The 14,638-nt window shown below is 51.9% G+C and overlaps 1 protein-coding gene across 7 annotated transcripts in view; it reads right to left on the bottom strand.

The window, feature by feature from the left end:
- TRAF3 (TNF receptor associated factor 3) overlaps positions 1-14,638 on the bottom strand; it is a 122,944-nt gene that overhangs the window by 67,543 nt on the left and 40,763 nt on the right. For 5 of the 7 annotated variants that reach the window (XM_075531757.1, XM_075531761.1, XM_075531760.1 and 2 more), the window contains exon 2: positions 4,356-4,496. The exons of the other annotated variants lie outside the window; for them this stretch is intronic. The gene's annotated coding sequence lies outside the window, so the exon portion shown is untranslated. The remainder of the gene's footprint in view (positions 1-4,355; positions 4,497-14,638) is intronic. 7 annotated transcript variants of the gene reach the window in all.

Genomic DNA, 14,638 nt, shown 5'->3' with positions numbered 1-14,638 from the left:
ACCCCTAATAAAACAATTTTAAGTTTTTTTAAAAAGAGAAATGTGAAGGACTCAGTGTTTCTATGGAGGGACAAAGGAGCCCTTGCGGTTATGCCCTGGACTAACCACAGGGACAGCATTTTGAAACCACCAGCCCCATCCTCAGGAGAAAGTGAGGCTTTCTACTCCTGCAGAGTTACCTTCTAGGAAACTCACAGGGAGCGGTTCAGCCCTGTCCTATGGGGTCTATGAGTTAGACTGGACTCAATGGCAGTGAGCTGGATTTTTGGGGGTGGGGGGGATGAAGGGACAGGCACAATGCAGGAAGGGGAAAGACAGCCAGGGGCCTCTCCTTCCAGAGCAGGTGACATGGCACAGTAGTTACATGTGTGTAGCACAAGCATGTGCTGACAACCGCTGGGGGGGGGGGGAATGTACTTGGTGGGGCAGCAGTGACATATCATTGGGCAGCAGGGAAGGTCTCACGAGAAGGGATGTGCAAACTGGCAGACAGTGAGTTTTCTACTTTCTAGAATGTTCAGATTTTGTTCAAGTAAGTAACTCTCATGAAAAACAGCAAAGGTTTCAAAAGTGGCTCTCAATTAACATCGAGTCAACATCTTATTTTAGAGGCTGTTTAGAAAACCCATTGCATTGCACTTCCAGGGCACTGTCCGATCATAGTGCTTGGTAAATATTCACTGAATTAAGTAGACTGCTAACCAGTTTAGGAAACGTGTTTGTGAAAAACATACATTTCTCTCTGTGCTTCTTTTACAAGCACCAGATTCTACCTGCACACTAAATGCCTTCCAGGCATTAAATTACATTTCAAAATTAGCCTATTAAAGGTGATGCAGGAGCTGGTTTTCAATAGCTCATCTCTTGAAAGTCTTGTTCAATGTAAACATTATACCGTACATGGAATTTTTAAGTGAGTAAGTTTGAAAGCTGAGGATAAATTTGTTCCACAAGGTTTGAAGTTCCAGGTTGTAAGAAACCACACCACATGGCATCAATGAATGAAAAAAACCAACCCCCATTCTTAAGATGTTTTCAGAAGCCCAGCTGGAACTTAAGATTAAGATCTAAGGGTCTTAGCTAGGGTCAATTCCCACCCTGTGGGCAGGGCACAGTTGCCCCTGGCCTTCAAAGGTGGGAGGACAGGCTGGGCAGGAAGCTGACCCTCCCCCTGCAGTGCCCTAGGGCTGGATTTCCCCATCAGAGACCGGTGGGCTGGGGCAGAGCAACAGAACCAGGGTGACTCTTGAAGATTGGGCTTTTCACAATCTACATTTTCCGCAATCCCAGGGGAAAATCCTCCTCTGCAGGTGGCCAGTCCAGCCCCATCCCAAGCCTTTCTGTGCCTGCTGTGTTCTGGGGACACGGAACCTGCTGTGCCCTAGGGAAACTTGTTTCAGTGCTGCATACAGTAGTGCCCCTAAAACAAGGGGTCTGCTTCCTTCCATAGGTGGCCCATAGCTGAGCATGGGGGCACTTCCGGGGGCTGCTTCCCAACCCTGCCCCACCCCCTCTGAGGGGCTGCAGACACTCACAAGGAAGAGCAAGGCCGATTGCCTGTGAAATGCCCTCATTGACATCTGCTGGGCTCCTGGAAGCAAGGCAGGGCTTCGTTTTTAATTGACTTTCATGTCTGGTTTTGACAAGTCAAGATCCTGTTCTTCCTTCGTTGTTTTTTTCCCTCCCAAACCAAAGAGGGCTTTTCACGAGCCCTTGCTGTTGGGGCTGGTTTTAGTTCATCGCAGACTTCTAATGCCTGAGCCCGCTTCACTGGCCATAAATTAATGGAGGGTCCTCATCAGACGTGCACAGCCTTGGGGATTTTCCCTCATCTGAACTGAGGAGGGGAGGCGGGCCCAAACTCTCTCCTGAGGTGCCTCCCTCCGAGGCCGGGCCGAGTGAAGGGTATCCAGCAGACTGTACTCGTTCAGATCAAGACAGTCTGTCTCAAAAAGGGAGCCCCGTCCCACTCTGAAGGGTGGCCGCTAAGATGTGGGGCTCTGTGAAGAGGGAATTCAATTCTCTCTCAAGTACCAACATATTTATCCCGGGCACTCTACACAAGCCAATCAGAAATGTCTGTGCATTGTGTCCTGAATTTTCCCCAGTCAGCCCAGTGCCTACTGAGCTGCTGGGTCCAGGGGCTGCTCCCTCCTTCCATGTCCGGTGAGGGGGGGGATGGGGGGGGAAGAGAAGGCCGTGTAGTTGTAAAGGAGTGAGAGAGAGTACAGCGAGAGGGGACAGGGTGTGTTTGTATATGTGAGAGAGAGAGATAAAGGAGGTTGTACAGATACATGAAGGAATGGGAGAGTGGGTGTGTGCACACGCACACACGACACACACACGAGCACAGAGCTCATGGCTTGCTTATCACACCAAGGCACTGTCTGATCTGCAGGGGGTCCGTTCCTGCCTGCGGCGGATTCTCTGCCTCACTGAAAGTTCACATCTCATCAAAGGCTCCACCTCAGCCCTGTCCACATGCAGACACTTGGCCAGTGTTGGAGCCAGCCCAGCGCCACCCACTTCTCACTTTCCCTCTCCCAGGTGAAGCCATGTGCTCACAAGCTCCCACGGACTGCCCGCTGGGCCCGAGCCACCCCGCACCCCAACTCCAAGTCTAACGCCCCTTAGGATGCATTTGTTGAGTAAATCAGATTTTGTCGTGCTGGTGGCTGTCAAGAGTCCAGCTCACGGGAGCCATGTGTAGGGTCTAGAGTGTAAAGAGACTCCCTGGGGGTTCCTGGCTCCCATCTTTACGGAAGATCACCAGGCCTTTCTTCCAAAGCTCCACGAGGTGGGTTGGAACCACCCAGCTTTCAGTGAGACACCAAGCATTTCCCCACGGGTGCCACGCAGGGACTTCTATGAACTAGATGCAGAGCCTGCCATTCGGGGTGATGGATATGCTCTTCAATTAGGCAGTGGTGATGGTACGCACTCTCACGTCCAGGGATTCTTCGGGCCAGGAATTGGGGCAGGGTCCCGCAGGGGGCTCATCTCTGCTTGAGTCTGGGGCCTCAAATGGAAGGCAGGAAAGCTAGACCCAGTAGTAGGGTTATTCACCCATACTTCCGGGCTGCTGACTGGGGCCTCAGGACTGTTCTGTGAGGGCCAGGGGGGTGGGGGGTGGGCAGCAGGTCCAGCCTAGACTTCCCAGCTTGGGGCAGGCTTGCTCCAGATAGGCGTGCAAAACCTATGCCCTTTGAAAACATAGGCTGGAAGTCACCCAGCATCCGTGGGTGAGGCAGCTGCCGACCCAGGCCAGTGCAGAGGGAGGGGACAAGATTCTCCTCTTGGTACAAGTCCCTTGTAAGAACATGTAGGATAGGAGAGGCTACTGAGGCCGTTGAGAACAAACAGACTCCCCCATGCTCATAAGATCACAATGTCAAGGTCTGGTAATGTGAACATTTAGGTTAACTGGTATCTGGCCAGTAATCAATTTGTATCAACCCTTGTGAGTTTTAAGGAGCGCTGGTGGCATAGTGAGCTGAGCTGCTAACTGCAAGGTCAGCAGTTCAAACCCACTAGCAGCTCTGCAAGATAAAGACGAGGCTGTCTGCGTGTGTAATGGTTCACAGCCTTGGAAACCCCACAGGCAGTTCTCGATCATCCTATGGGGTCACTCAAAAAACTCTCTGCCATCCAGTCGATGCCGACTCACAGCGACCCTATAGGACAGGGTAGAACTGCCCCTGTGGGTTTCTGAGACTGTAATTCTCTCTTTTTTTAAATAAATCATTTTACTGGGGGCTCTTACAGCTCTTAGAACAATCCGTACATCCACTGTACCAAGCACATTTGTACATAGGTCACCATCATCCTTTTCAAAAACATTTTCTTTCTACCTGAGCCGTTGGTATCAGCTCCTCTGTGAGGCTATGACTTTTTAAAGAAATAGAAAAGCCCATCTTTCTCTAACTGCCGACCTTGCAGTCTGCAGCCGCATAGGTAACTACAACACCACCAGGGCTCCGAGGAGTCAGAATCGACTCGGTGGCAGTGGGTCTGGGTTGGAAGTTGAGCCTCTTCTGAATGTTTCTGTCTTTCCCACGTAAATACAGACTGGTGACCTTGCTTCACTGGGCTCACTGCTGTGTGATCACTGGGGCCAGGCCGCAGGCCAACATGCAGGGCCAGGTCTGGGGCCACACTCACCACCACATGTGACCTGAGGGTAGAGGTCATGCCCTCTGTCCCTGGGCTGTCTCCAGCACACTGTGTGGACATTCGATAAATGTTGCAGAGAGTAGATGAGAAGATGGGGTGTCTGAATTCTATGTTGGAGAGTCCCACCCCTGTCGTTACCACAGACTCTCCTAATCAAAGGTATTCGGAGCTCAGACACAAACCTCTTCTGCTGGGCTGGTGGCCTTAGGAGAGCAGGGAGCCAGGAGCGGCCCGGACCCAGGCTTCTGATCCAAGATCTGGTTCTGACCAGCTGTGGGACCTTAACCAAGTGGCATAACTTCTTTGGGCCTCAGCTTCCTCATCTGCAAAATTAAGGGACAGAATTAGGACGTCAAGGCTGCAGGAGTATGACAACAGGGTCAATCGTGTGCACCCAGGAAGGGGAACTCAGACCACCTTGAGTGGTTTCAGCCCGTGACCTCTCGGAGGCAGACAGCACTGCTGTCCAAGGAGCAGCTGGGTGGTGCTAAACCACGAAAGTTCTGCCTTGTAGCTGTAGTCCAACTGTGTGCACTGCCCAGGGACTGAGAGAGTTTAACTACACGACTGGAATACTCATTAACCAAGAGACTGCAGTGCACACACGTGGGAAAGCGTTCCGGCTCCAGGGCCTGCCTCTGCAGCCAGGACTCTTGGCTGGGGTTACAGGCAACTTCCAGGGCCCCAGCCCCAACCCAGTCTCTAGCCCTGAGACCCCATGCCCAGCCCTTAGTGCCAGGCCTAACTCCAGCCCTCAGAGTCAGCTCCCAGGCCCAGACCAGCCCCCAACTCTAACCCCAGGCCTCCTCTACACTCCGGCTGTGTAGCTGCATTTCCAAATGTCACCAACCAGACATTGCAGCACCACCCCCCCACACCCCCCCCTGCAATTATACCATGGTGCAGGGGGCTGGCTGTCCATGAGAGACTGCAAACAGTGCTTCTCAGCTGCTATGCAGTCAGTCTCAACGTGCCCTGACCTATCCAGGGTCTCCGAGACAATCCGTCTTCACAGGTGCAGACCACCTCTGCTTCCTCCAGCAGAACAGCTGGGGGTGGGGGGTGTGGCAGGTTGAACCACCAATCCTGAGGTCATTAGCAGCCTAATTCTTAATCCCTGGCAGCACCAGGGCTCCTGATAAACACAGTTGGTCTTTATTCATGATTCTTACAAGGCTGGCATTTTGAACATGGGTTTCCTGTCCCCTTAGCTTCCCCTGGGAAGTTGGCCTTCTGTGGGAGCCTTTGAGGGGTCAGGGGGGTGGACTGAGAACTCCCAGTTTAGGTGGCCCACACCAGCACAAGGTGGGCTATGGCCACGCTCCCCACCCCCTGGCCTGTCTACATCGCACCACAGGTGTCAGCGTGTCACCCAGATGCCCAGGCAGATGGCGCGGGGAGAGCTGATTCCAGTCAAGGGGGGGAAGCGGGGACTGTGGCAGCCAGCACAGGCTTGACCGTCCCTCCTCGTGGCAGAGAGCTCTCAGCTGGATAATCTCACTCCAGCAGCCTGCCGCTCGGATCCCATTCACAAGCTCCAAGAAGGCATGCAGTTGCCACGGTAACCCTGACATCCCATTTCTTGGCATCAGTCTTATAAATTACCACCTTTAAATGAAACATAAAGTTGGGCTCCAGTGGCTGTTTCCCATTTAAATAAAGAGGGGACTGATGCAGGCCCCCCATCTGGCAGCACCAAAAGTGAGGACGGCATGCAGACGGACGGACAGACAGATGGAGGTGGGAACCGGACCTCACCGCCCACCCCGTGGCTGACATTTTGTAGAACCCCACACGCCTGCCGCGCTGGCAAGACGAAACTGTCATTCATTCGCTTGGTCAAAGCACACGCGCCGCACACCCATCTGTATCCCTTTAAACAACCTTGCTCCCAAGAATGCACTCGGGGGGCATTTGTCCATGCTCATTAAGAAAGCTCTTCGGGGGTCAAAAATCGCTAGCAAGAAAGGAAAGTTTTCACTTGTCAGGTGCAGAAGCTGTCTGTCTGTCCTGCGGGTCCTCAAAAACACCCCCCACCCCTGAGATTAGGAGATCGCTCTAGTCCCTGACCTTCGGAACACCCACCCGCTCTCTACTACACATACTCCGAGTAGGAAGCCAGCCGCGGAGGTACCTTGTGTCCCTCGTTCCCAGGAAGCCCACTGCAGCGGGGACCTCGCAGTGCTGCAGCACAGCATGTCAGTGCCAGCGCCGGCGCCCTCCGCCGCTGCCTACAGTTTGGTCGGTCCCCGGCCCGCCCGCCCAGTGCGGGTCAGCAGTCTGGGAGGGGAGCAGGGGGCTCCAGCGTGGGCAGGTCCACAGTCCCGGGGACGCTGGTCACCGCTGCATTGCAGTCTTTCTGGAAGCAGCCAGCCTCAGAAGCAGGCGCAGAAGAGGCTCCCAGCGCAGGAAGCTGCCTTTTCAATCACAAAGGTTTTTTAAGGATCTCAAAAAAAAAAAAATGTTGCAAACACCTGGGGGGTGGGTGGATTTCTAGATTTCCACCCTGTGCCGAAAGCTGGCTGGCTGGCTGGTGGTTGTGACGGCTGGCTGGGAGGCGGCCGGGAAGGATGCAGAGATGACCAAAATGAGCATTAGGACAGCTGTCTCAGGAGCACACTGCTGCGTAACCCTGCTTCAGAGCCCCCCAGGGGCGCCTGGGAACCACCCTGACTTTCCTGCCACGAAACGCAGCGACAGCAGGGCTGCCAGCTCCTCTGCGGGCAGCAATCATGGCCAAGGGGCCCCCAGCTGCTGCACACACCGCAGGAACCACCATGCATGCAGTGGCAGTGCGGGCCTTGGCCCCCAGATTCAGAAAGCAGCAGGCTTCCCGAGTGACCTCTAATTTCACATGATCTCTCAAGAGCAACCCCACGTGCTGCTGGCTCAGCAGCATGCCCCCCCTCCTCCCCGCCCACCCCGTGTAGGGGTGGGCAGGGCAGGGCACAGCCTCCCAGGGAGAGCAGAACCTGGGCTCACCAGGGTCAGAACAAGGTTCTGCCAGGGGGCACATGGAGTGGGCTGAGGAGGTGGCACGTCTTCGAAAGGACATGACCCTCACAGTGGCTCTACACTCTTAGAGGTGCCCAGCAACCCAGAGTGGGGACTACCATCCACCACAATGTAGGGCTTCAAGACCAAGGCGCCCGAGGTGCCCAGCAGCCAGGTGAGCCCAGGTGTGCTCACAGCAAGGTGGCCTGTAAGTATTACAGCCAGCTGCCTTCTAAAGGGCAATTAATGGTGGGATCTGGTCTGGGAACCTCCACTTAAAAGGGCGATGTACTGCCTATATCAAGTGCCCAGACCCAGAGTGACACCTCACAGGTACCCCCAAAAACAAACTGCCATCGAGTCAATTCCAACTGAAAGTCACCTTAGAGGTCAGGGTAGAACTACCCCTATGGGTTCCCCAGACTGTAGCTCTTTAGGGACACAGAAAGCCTTGTCTTTCTCCAGGAGAGCTGACTGGTGGTTTTGAACTGCTGGCCTTGCAGTTAGCAGCCCAGCACGTAAGTAATCACTATGCGACAGGGGCTCTCTCCTCACAGACACCGGGACCTGCAAATGATGGAACTGGTTGGTTACTTCCTTGTCCCAGGAACAGGAGGCAGCCTGTCCTTGCTGAGAATGGCCTTCCTGGGCTTCCTCCTTTTGTCAAACCATCTCTGTCTCAGAAGAAGTACAGCGGAAGTGCTCCTTCAAGGCAAGGATGGCGAGACTGTCTTCCATACTTTGGACATGTTGTCAGGAGAGACCGAGAGGAATTACTGAAACCCAATTGAAGGCTGAGCATGATATTGGGACATGAGGACAGTAAAAAAAAATAGAGGAAAGAACTAGGAGGCAAATGGCATTTATAGTGGTCTAAATAAAGGAATGTACATATGTAAGCATATTTATATATGAAGATGGGGAAATAGATTTATGTGCATATATTTATAGGTTTAGTATTAAGGTAGCAGATGGACATTGGGACTCCACTCAAGTACTCCCTCAATGCAAGAATACTTTGTTCTATTAAATCGGCATTCCATGATGCTCACCTTCCTGACACAATAGCTGAAGACAAAACAGGTACATAAGCTAATGTGGTGAAGAAAGCTGATGGAGCCTGGCTATAAAAAGATAGTGTCTAGGGTCTTAAAGACTTGAAGGTAAACAAGGGGACATCTAGTTCAGAAGCTACAAAGTCCACATGGAAGAAGCACACCAGCCTGTGTGATCATGAGGTATCCATGGGATGAAATATCAGGCATCAAAGAACAAAAAAATATATCATTGTGAATGAGGGGGAATGCAGAGTGGGGAACCAAAGCCCATCTGTAGGAAACTAGATATCCCCTTACGGAAGGGTCACAGGGAGAAGACAAGCCAGCCAGGGTGCAGTGTAGCAACAATGAAACATACATCTTTCCTCTAATTCTTAAATGCTTCCTCCCCCCACTATCATGATCCCAATTCTACCTTACAAATCTGGCTAGACCAGAGGATGTACACTGGTACAGATGGGAACTGGAACCACAGGGAATCCAGGACAGATGGTCCCTTCAGGACCAGTGGTGAGAGTGGTGATACCAGGAGGGTGGGGTAGAGAGGGGGAACTGATTATAAGGATCTACATATAACCTCCTCCTGGGGGCTGGACAGCAGAAGGATGGGTGAAGGGAGGCGTCGGACAGTGTGATATGACAAAATAATAATTTATGGATTATCAAGGGTTCATGAGGGAGTGGGAAGCAGGGAGGAAGAGGGAAAATGAAGAGCTGATGCCAGGGGCTTATGTGGAGAGCAAGTGCTTTGAGAATGATGAGGGTAATAGGTATCCAAGTGTGCTTTATGCAATTGATGTATGTATGGATTGTGGTAAGAGTTGTATGAGCCCCCAATAAAATGTTTGTTTTTTTAAAAAAAGAAAGGGAACATCCTACCTGGTAAAGTGGAGGGGCAGCGGGGAAAAAGGAAGGGCCTCAACGAGATAGACTGACAATGTGGATGGAACACTGGGTTCAGACCCAGGGAACGATTGTGAGGAGGGGAGTGTTTGGTTCTGTTGTGCATAGGGTAGATATGGGTCGGACCCAACTCGATAGCACCTAACAACAGCATCCCCTTAAACCTCAAGCCCTGCACTAGGCCCCTCTGGAACACCCTCTCATTCCCCAGCACGGCCCTTCCTGGGCACCACTGTCCCTGTGTGAGCTCATGATTCTGTAGGCCCATGTGCATCTACTGCCATGGCCCCTCCACACAGGGCTCCCTGTCCCTCTGTGAGGTGGGCAAGCACATGGGCACTGAGAGGCTATCCCACAGCCCACATGGGTCCCTGAACTCAGCCACAGCCTTAGCACTGGTGACACTGCTCCGACCCAGGCTCACCTCACTCCGTGGGAACAGGATGGGATGGGTCAGGTTCACGGGACACCTTCCAAAAACACACCGTAATCTCCCTTGTCCTTGGGACGAGTGGGTGTGGGGAGCAGAACAGCTCCAAGCACTGTGCCCTCTCAGCCGGCAGGGATTCTGGCCCTCTGTGACATTACGCTGGATTCCTGTCTCACCAGAGCAGCACACAAGGCGACCCAGGCCCCGGCTGACAGACAGCACAGCAGTGGTGAGAGAGCTGCCGAGAGGTCAATGATGCAGCTGCGCCGAGCTGTTTGAACACCCCAGCAGTTTCCATCAAAGGATGCAGCACACTCGGGGGTGCTCTGGGCACTTCCATGAAGGATGCTCCGCAGAGCACTGCCTTTCAAACCGTGTGGCCATCAAGGCCTAGGGGCTGCCTCCTGCACACCGGCCAGAGGGTACAGTGATGTGGGCGCCTGCAGGCCTCTCCATCCAGAGCCCCTTTCTGAAGGCATCTGGAATAGCTGCCGGGGCTTTACTATCAGCAGATGAGTTTCTTAGAACAAGGAACACCTTTGTGGCTCCTAGAACAAATCACACCTCCAAGCTGGGGCAGGCTGGCCCAGGGCAAAGTGCCCCACTCCAGGAACTGCTGGGCAGTGGGCAGTATTTAGCGGCACTTCTCAGGACATGGGGGAAGGCTGATGGAGGAGTGAGGAGGGGGTGCAGCTCCAAGGGCAGCATGTGTTCAGTGTGGTCTCAAAGTTTCAGTGATGAGGGGCTGGTGAGGGGACCCCAGCAGCCTGCTCCACATCACATAGGAGGAGCAAAGACAGGCGAAGGGACTGGGGGGTGTGGAATGGGGACCTCTGTTCATGCCACTTGGCTCTGCACATGGTAATAATCATACGGACAGGAGCGACAGCCTGCTTTCTTTTCTCCCCAGAGTGGGGCAGAGCGGAGAACTTGGCTCAACTCCCTGTCGGGACCAAGTGTGTCTCCACCTTAGATCCCTGGTCTGCAGGGCAGGGCAGGGCAGCACTCTGTCCATCGGCTGCTGCTCTGACACCGAGGTTGGCCCGAACAGAAGGAGATACTGTAGCCCATCACCGTGCAAACGGCTCGACGCGCGAACTCAGAGCACAGGCTCTAGGGGACAGTTTTCTCTGCTTCAGCTCTGGAGGAAGGCCCTGTCTGTTCCTGTCTGTGTCCAGCATTCCATAGAGTTCCATGTGTCTCACAGCACTAGTCTTCCCCGGAGTCTAGGAGTTTCTCAGCACAGGGCCGTCGGGGGTCTGGCAGAGGGCGGAGGAGGGGAGCGGGCTCCCAGGGCAGCGAGTGTTCAAAGACTGTGCACCCCAGTTCCTCTTCCTTGGTGGTGCCAGGTCTCTCTTTCTCGGCTCCCTTATTTAATCTTTTTTTAAAGAGATTAATTCCAGATTAATCCTAATCCTGTAGATTTCATACTGCCTCGTTATGGTAATGGCCTCGAATCTTGCTGCATGAGCAGCATAGAGCTTAGGGCTTACAACACCCGGATGATTACATCAGAGCACTAACAACGGAAGGCAGTTATTCTGACCACATGCTGGAGGGTAGGTACAAAACACTGAGAAGCCAGTCAACTGAAAAGTGATAGGGGGTTGTTTTATTTTCTTGGGGGGTGGCAGTTGCTAGGTGCCTTCCAGTGCATTGACCATAAAGACCACGTGCACAACAGAACCAAACACTGCCCAGCCCTGCACCATCCTCACAATTGTTCCCATGCCTGAGCCCATTGTTGCAGCCACTGGGACACCATCTCCTTGAGGGCCGTCCCCCCTTTCCCTGTCACTCCACTTTACCAAGCCTGACGTCCATCTTGTTCCCAGGGACTGGTCTCTCCTAACAACATGGCCATGTGAGTCTTGTTATGCTGACCTGGAAGGAGCACTCTGGCTGTACGTCTTCTGAGACAGAGGTGGTTTTTTTGAGAGGGGAGGGGCACGCACGATTCAAACCATAACCTGATCCTATAATCCCTATGGATGGGAGATCCTGAGTGGCGTTTAGCTAAGTACTTAGTTATGCATTTGCCTGCTAACCGGTCTTACCCAGTAACAGGCATGGGGTAGCCATGGAAGAGGCAGCTTGGTGACAAGTACTTGGTTCAGTTTGGTACAAACAACCCACCACCACCGAGTCACTACTGACTCATAATGACCCTATAGGGCAGGGTGGCACCACCCCTGTGAATTTTCAGGACTCTCACTGTTTACAGGAGTAGAGAGCCCCATCGTTTTCTCTTGGGAGTGGCTGGTGGTTTCGAACTGCCAACCTTGCAGATTGCAGCATGACATGTAACCACTATGGCTCCTGGTTTGGTTTGGTATAAGCCTTATGAAGCTGATTTGATTTTCAACTGATGCAACATGTGAGAATGCTGCCTGAGGTATAAGCTGTCCCCGCACAGGTCAGCACACTTGTGAGCAGAGAACAGCTGACCTCCGCAGAGCACAGTCATTTGTCAGGTCTTCACACGGTCCAAGCAGACGCGGAGACCTCAAGCGCCCTCCCATTGGACTGCCCTCAGTCTCGCTTGGCAGTGGTGAGAGTCACAGCCTGGCTCGGACAAAGGCTCTAGTGTCATTAACACGCATTTACATGAATGAAAGGCAAATGACAGAAACATCCCAGCAGGTCTCAGTGATCAAATGCTCAAAAGCTTCACCAGTGGTTTTGACTGTTTCACTGCTCTGTGAGCGGGGAGCCGGTTACCAGAATGGGCACGAACTAACCAGGGTGGGAGTGGCATCCTGCCAGGAGGGGAAGCCCTCAGAGTCAGGGTCTTCTGAGAAGCCAGGAGGAAGTTGGGGGAGAACATCAGTGAAACTGCAGAATGCAGGCCAGCCTTAAGTGTCTCACCCCCAAACCTCACAAGATAGTTATATGGTCCGGCCATGTGCTGGCCATCAGGTGTGACCTGGGCTAAGGAACGAACAAGATGGTCATTCTGGCTGCTTTCCAGGCAACAGGAGCTCCAGGGGCTTTGCACATGACATAGGAAATCACTGGGTCATCAATCAAGGTCTTCAGAGGTACCAGGTGCAGGGAGCAAAGACTCTTGACGAACAGCAACAAGAACCTGCAGCAAAACCCTCGCTCTCAACTCTGGGGACACGGAAACGCATGTCCACGTGGACACTTGCGCACTATGGGTCAGGGCAGCACAGCTCATTAGTAGCCAAAGAGGGGACATGACTCAAATGTCCACCTACAGACAAAGGGACAAAACAGAATGTGGTACAGCCACAAATGGAGTGAGAGAGAGGTATGCAGCCACAGGGGTGGGTCTTGAAAACCTTCTCATAGGTGAATGTTGCCAGTTGCCAACAATCGTGTATTAAAGTGGCTCGTGTCCCACACAGTATCACCCTTGGGTGAAATGTCCAAAAGAAAGGGCATTGGTCGCACCATCTGCTGATGTGCAGAAAACCACTGAATTGCACACTTTCCATGGGTGAGTTAGAAGATGCGTGATGCTAATACCAGTAAAGCTGTTACCGAGGCAAAACAAAAACTGCTAGTAAAAGAAAGCTGGTACACGGAGGCCCAAGGGCCCAAACACCCCAAGTTGCTGTCACTTAATGAGGCAGCTCACCCACTCAGGGAAAGGAGGGGGAGTTAGCAGAGTCTTCAGTGCACCAGAAACAAACAAACAAAAAACGGCAAAGCATTTCTAATCGGCTTCTCATCATCCAAGACAGATCCCAAAACTGCTTTGGTAACTCCGAAAAACCTCACTGTTGGAGCTCAACAATGTATCAGGAAGAAACGATCTGAACTTCCCAGGGAAATAGAAACTATGGGTGCATACAGATGTTATCTTTAAACACCAGGGAAAAGCAGACCGAGGATCCATGACGTGAAAGAAAGAAAAAAAGGAGAAAGAGAACTTATTGTGGGTTTGCTTCTTCCTACTAGGACAGAAGAGCATCTGAGCTTTTAAGATCCAAAAATATTTACAAGACTTGACATCAAATAAATCATATTCATGACTGGAACATAAAACTCATCAGAACAAAAATAAGTCATCTGTTTAAAATAAGCAACTGAAAGGGGGATTAGGATGACAGTCTTGGGGGGACACTGAGGCCACCTGACTTAACATGGTTTCTAAAGACAATGTCCTACATTTTACCTTGGTGAGTAGCAACTGAGGTCTTAAAAGCTCCTGAGCAGTACTCTCAGGTACAATTACGGATCTCTCCATGAGGAAGGAAGAAGAATGAGGATCATTGAAAGGCACGTGGAAACAATGTGTCCAGTAGGCTACTGGACCATGCAAACACCAGCCTCCACAGCCTGAGACCAGAAGAACTAGGTGGTGCCCAGCTACTAGCTCCTCTGGAAAAGATCACATTTAAATGGTCCTGGATTGAGTGGGAGGAAAATGTGGACCAGGCCTCAAAATCTGACTTATGGTCAGATGAGAAACTGCTCTGACTCCCAAGACTGTGGACCTGGTCACTCTTCCTATTGAGACTGAACTCATCCCTGTGTTGGAATAATCAACCACGTACGATCAAAAGAACAGTATTTACTCAAGGAGAATATTCAGAGTTAGGAAAGGGGGAGGGATGGAAACTTCAAACACAGGGAGGAAGTGGGGCACGTGATGGTACAGTGAGGGGACTGCAATGGATGAGCTGAAATGAAATGTACATGGACTGTTGACAGCACAACTTATGATCTGCTCTATATACCTTTACTTTCACAGTAAAAGGCTAAATGTTTTAAAAAGAAGAAAAACATTTTCTCCCCCAACCAAAAAAAACATCAAGGAGGGGGGTAAAAGGGAGACGATGCCAACGCATCTAGGAAAGAAACGAATGGAAACTGATTGTGGTAGCACCTGTAAAATACTGCTTGATGTGATTGAACTATTGAATGATACATGTATTCACTCCCAATTAAAAAGAAAAAGCAAGAAAGAAAATAAGCAACTAGCTGTATAAAAGTCTTCCTCCTCTAGGGGGAACTGATTACAAGGATCCACATGTGACCTCTTCCCTGGGAGAGGGACAGCAGAGAAGGGGGGAAGGGAGACTCCAGATAGGGCAAGATATGACAAAAT

The sequence above is a fragment of the Tenrec ecaudatus genome, chromosome 14 (assembly GCF_050624435.1).
Source record: "Tenrec ecaudatus isolate mTenEca1 chromosome 14, mTenEca1.hap1, whole genome shotgun sequence".
In the NCBI taxonomy this organism is placed as follows: Eukaryota; Metazoa; Chordata; class Mammalia; order Afrosoricida; family Tenrecidae; genus Tenrec; species Tenrec ecaudatus.
This window is presented reverse-complemented; position numbering and strand designations above follow the sequence as displayed.